The following is a 5,636-nucleotide window of genomic DNA, read 5'->3' as shown; positions in this document are numbered from 1 at the left end:
CCTTGAGCAAGACACTTTATTTCACGTTGCTCCAGTCCACTCAGCTGGCAAAAATGAGTAGTACCTGTATTTCAAAGGGCCAGCCTTGTCACACTCTGTACTACGCTGAATTTCCCTGAGAACTACGTTAAGGGTACACGCGTCAGTGGAGTACACGTTAATTTCACGAGCAAGCTGTTCCGTTGATCGTATCAGCTGGAACCCTCGTCGTCGTAACCAACGGAGTGCTCTTTTATATATATATATATATATATATATATATATATATATATACTAAATGCAATTAACTGTCATCAGCTCAATAGTAACGCATTTGTTTATAAAATATAGACAACAATAGATGTCAAGGAAAAGAATGAGAAGGTTTAGAGTGCAGTGTTTTTATAGTTTTGTCGGATAAACATACTAAGTTTTGTAAGAACTTTATCAACGTACAGTTGCAGAATATTATTATAAATGATGTCTTCAATTTGTTACTATTTTTAAGATTGATTACTTCTTTACGTGAAGCGAAAATTGACAGATAAAGACTCAAGTAAAAAATATAATTATATAGCTCTCGGAGATATTCTTTCTTGATATTTCACCTTCAATTCTATCTATGTTGTCTTTGACATTATCATAAAACGGAAATGCTTCAGCAAAATATACAATTTCATCTAACCATTTTCAAAATAACCATGGAATTTCCTCGATACTGCAACTCTGTATTAAAATAGCAAACAGACTTCCACCATGATACATTTACTTCTTCATTAAAAAATTTTTTTTTTAGTTTCAATTCAATATGATTTCATATTAAGTGCTTTGTCAGACAAATATACTAAAGAGATATTTAAAATTTGCAACGCAGTAATTTGTCTGGAATATTCGACTTTGGTCCATATCTAAATAGCTAAAATAGCTTGCATGGTTTTTATTATGAAATTGCTATTAAGGAACAAAACTGGTTTATGTCATTTCATAAATTATATGACTGAATTTCATTTACTGCTAAATTCCGTCAGATACATAAATTTTGTATACCTCGTTAATTTCTTCACGATTTTCAATGTCTAGTCTCAATGCACTAAGCTTGAAAGATGCTTCGGAAATTATTACGATTAAACAGAATTACCTCCCGTGCCTCCGAAATAATTTCCCTTACATCAGAACCATCTCATTCTAGTTTGGATAATGAACGGGGTGACAGTATTACCAGGAATTATTCGGTTATGGACGTGGCAGTGGGACAGTGAAGAGTCGTTTATTTTATGTTTCTATCGGCTTTCACTTAACGCATGCGCATTAGCACAATCGATTGTCGTCTGCTCAAACAGACAAATATGGCCAACAATTGACGTAAAGGAGAAAGAGTGGCAAGGTTTTAAGTACGGGGTCTTTAGGGGAGTTTTTTCATCAAATAAATGTACAAAGTTCTGTAAAAACTTTAGCTACATACAGTTAGAGAATATTATAAATGATATTTTCAATGTCGTTCTCGTTTAAAGATAGTTTACTTCATTACATAACGCGAAAAATGATAGATAAAATTTACAAAGTAAAACACGTCAGAATATAGCAAATAGAGACCTTATTTCTTCGGATTCCAACATCAGTTTTATCTATGTTGTTTTTTATGCAATCTCAAATCTCAAATGGTTAAAAAAATATATAGAATTTCATCTTACAATTTTCAAAATATCCGTGGAAATTCCACTCTATTCCTACTATTTAATAAAATAGGAAAGTGCAAAATAAAATATTTCCAGAAAACATTTTTGTTTTTTAATATTTTTAGTTTCAACACACCACGATCTCATTTCAAGTGAATTGTCAGACAAATACAAATACACTGAAAAAATATTAAGAGTTTTTAACGTATAATAAACTAAAATTGCTTACCTGGTTTTTACTTCGAAAAAGCATTTTTAGGAAACAAAACTGTTTTGTCAGTTCATACATTATATGTATGTTAACAACACTGAGTATCATGTATAGATAAACTCTGTCTGAAGCATTCATTTCATATGCCTCGTTAACCTCTTTAAGAAGATTTTCTCTGCCTCGTAACCTCAATGCACTTCACTTGAAATATGCTGTAAAACATCGGAAAATGTTAAGATTGACCCGAGTTACCTCCCGTGCGTAGGATTTTTTCCCCTTAGATGAGAACCCGTTTCGTTCTGATTTAGATTGAACGTACTCCCTATCATCATTTCTTCCTCATATCTTCCGTAACAAATCTCCTTATGAACCAAAAATAGAGCTTGTAAAATGTTGTACGAAATGCTAGAAATAGCAATCAAATCTCCCTTAACATTACATCATTTATTTTAGGATTTTCTCCAAAGTACACTATGCCTGAAAACAAAGGTGATTGTCATGGATGGATTGCCTTCGATATTGGATCTCATCGCTCGATCAGGGCTGACTTCAGGCTAAACAATTGCTTTTCTTGATATTCCTTTGCCGTGGAAAATGTTAAGATTGACCCGAGTTACCTCCCGTGCGTAGGGTTTATTCCCCTTAGATGAGAACCCGTTTCGGTCTGATTTAAATTGAACGTACTCCCTATTACCATTCCCCTCTTATCTTTTTTCATCTGTTTTGTAATGACCAGCATCCTGAAAGCTAACATCACCATTTCTTCCTCATATCTTCTTTAACAAACTTCCTCATGAGCCAAAAACAGAGCCTGTATAGTGAAGTTAGCTCTCAGGATGCTGGTCATCACATCTTTGATTTATATCACGTTACCAATGGTATTGCTTACAATGCTCATTTCAACTAATATCTACCCTGCCCTGCCCAGCCACTCTCTTAGTGTATTTATGTAATGTGAATGTATCCATTATATTTCTCTTCTACTCCTGGAAATCTTCCTATTCAACGTTCATGTCTCCTACCATACAATAAGATGATGCTTTTTAAACATACTCCTTAACAGTTTTCCTTTTTCATTGAGAAAGAAACTCTTTGCTGTTGTTGTCTAGCCCCCAGATTAACCCTGAATAAACAGTCTTATGATCAGGATATGGTGTATCTTGGATCACATCATGAGATTTAAAAAAATTTTTTTTTTAAGACTTATAATTTGTTCTGATTGGAGAGATATGTGGTTGTTTTCCTTGTAATGCAGTCATTTAAATAGGGGCTCTCAGTATTGCCAGAGATGCCATTCGTTCCTTATACTAGATATTATGCTTTCAATATAACAGCCTGCAGTACAACTTGGATCACTCATCTGGTGGAAACTATTGACTTAGTCTGGTGAACCCTCCCAGCATACCATTGGTGCTTCCACTTACAAATACATCTGTGCAACTATCATCTTCATAAGTCCCTTAGTCAGTCAGTTCACTATATATTACATTGCATTTCTTGAACCAACCTCACCTGCCTGAACCACCAAGAAAGTCTCTATATGGTCACGCAATCTGCTAGAAATAGCAGCCAAATGTGATATAAAAATACACCCTATTCTCTTAAAAAAGAAAGGATACATTGACAAGATTTGCAAAAAAAAAAAAATGGTATAGCCATGACTGGAACATCTTTGATCATGATGGCTACCTTGGACTAAGCAACAATAACCAGCATCACTTCTTTAAGAAATCCTACAAAAGCTAAATGTGTCTGGCTTCAATTCCTCTAGCTAAATAATAAAACAACTGAGCTGACAGCATAAATTGGAAAAGCAAAAGTAACTACTTCACTTATCTCCCTGAAAACTCTTTGGGAAAGGCATGTGCTTCACAGCTTCACACAGCTTTTTTTTTTTTTCGACTACAGCAAATTTTAGACAACCTTTATCAATTGTTCTCTTTCAATTTTTGTGTTTTGAGAATTTGGAGTAGGCAAAGTGTTGGTTCTTGTGTAATCTTTGAAGGCGGTGGTGGTGGTGGTGGCGACGGTTGTGGCGGTGGCGGCAGCGGTGGTGGTGATGAAAAATATGTATGATTAGACAAGAATTTAATTCAAATTCTTTGAATAATTTGCTTTGCATAAAATTTCTGATAAAATTCTTGGAAAACTGCCAATGAAACTTCACATTGCTCAAGAAACTTACTATGATAATCTTATGTATGAACCTTTTGTAAAGTTATATTCTAAACACTAGTTTAATAGCAACACTAGTTATTTTATTAAAACTCCCCAAATTTTTGATTAGTTTCAAGATTAATTGAAAGACATAAGTGGTATATACCATTAGAAAATTGGTCTTAAAAGAGTAAAATGGTTCTGTTTAGTTAACTGTAATTAAGAACCAGAAGATAATGTTGTTTAGAACTGTAAGTAGTTGAGGCTCTGTGTAAATAATGATCATTTTATTAGGTTGTAGTGCTGAGTTCAAAACCTAGCACCGGGATAATTTGGAAAAAGGGAACCAACAGCTAGCTTGATACACAGGAAAATACATATCAAAGAAATACTTCATAGTAAAATTTAGATGAAAATCTTTCTGTGAACATTTAGAAATAATTACTGAAGAAATTTGTTTTATATTCATTGCAAAAATAACTATAAATGTTTGCTCTTTTTTTTATTATTTTTGTTTTATGCCAGAACATAAAGAAAATCATTGCAAGTGAGAAGTATCTACCATCAAAACTGACCATAGTTTGAGATTGCAGTTATGATTAAAAAATAACAACGTAATTTCTCTTTCTTTAATAATATGTTGTCAAACTTAGGTCTTGTTTATGTCATAACTTCCTAGTTAGAGGAAGTTTATAATTATAGCTTTTGGTTATTCATACCATTTTGGACAACGATGCCAACCTTTTACAAAGAAATGGTGGTAACAAGATAAAGTAATGGTGTTTTAAGGGTAGTTTTTTTTCTTTTTGTTTTTCTGTTACTTTACATTTTATTATGTGAGAAATTTTAATTAGCGGCTTTGTCAGAAATCATTGTAAAATAATTACTATCATTATTAATGACTGTAAGCTTGCAGAATCATTAGTATGCTGGACAAAATGCTTAGCAGAAATTTGTCCATCTTCACAATCTGGTTCAAATTCTGCTAAGGTTGGCTTTGCCTTTCATCCTTTCGGGATCAATAAAAATTCCCCTCAAAATTTCAGGTCTTGTGCCTAAAGAAGAAAAGGTTATTATTAGAACAGTGGAGTGCAGTAGTGGACTGACAGAATTGATAGAACAGCAGACAAAATACTAAGTGTTTACATAAAGGTAAACTGATTGTATACCTTTATAGTCTGAGTTTAAACCCCCAATGATATCAACTTTATCTTTCAAGGGTCAGTGCAATAAAGTATCATTTAAGTAATGGAGCCAATATAACTACCATTTTGAAACCATGTCTAAGTTTGAAATTATTATAGCAGCATTGATTATAATAATACTTTGTGCTATTTAGTGACATCTCTTTATGCTCCGAGTTCAAATTTAATGAAAGTCAGCTTTTCCTTTAATTTTTTTCCAGGGTAGATAAAATAAAACCGTGGTTGTATGGTTAAAATGTTCACTTCACATCAATGTGGTTCTAAGTTTGATCTCACTGCACAACACCTTCGGACAAACATCTTCGACTGCAGCTTTTGGTTGACCAATACTTTGTGAGTGGAATTTAATAAATGAAAGCTATATGGAAGATGGTCATATATATATATATATATATATATATATATATA

The sequence above is a fragment of the Octopus bimaculoides genome, chromosome 10 (assembly GCF_001194135.2).
Source record: "Octopus bimaculoides isolate UCB-OBI-ISO-001 chromosome 10, ASM119413v2, whole genome shotgun sequence".
Lineage (NCBI taxonomy): Eukaryota > Metazoa > Mollusca > Cephalopoda > Octopoda > Octopodidae > Octopus > Octopus bimaculoides.
This window is presented reverse-complemented; position numbering follows the sequence as displayed.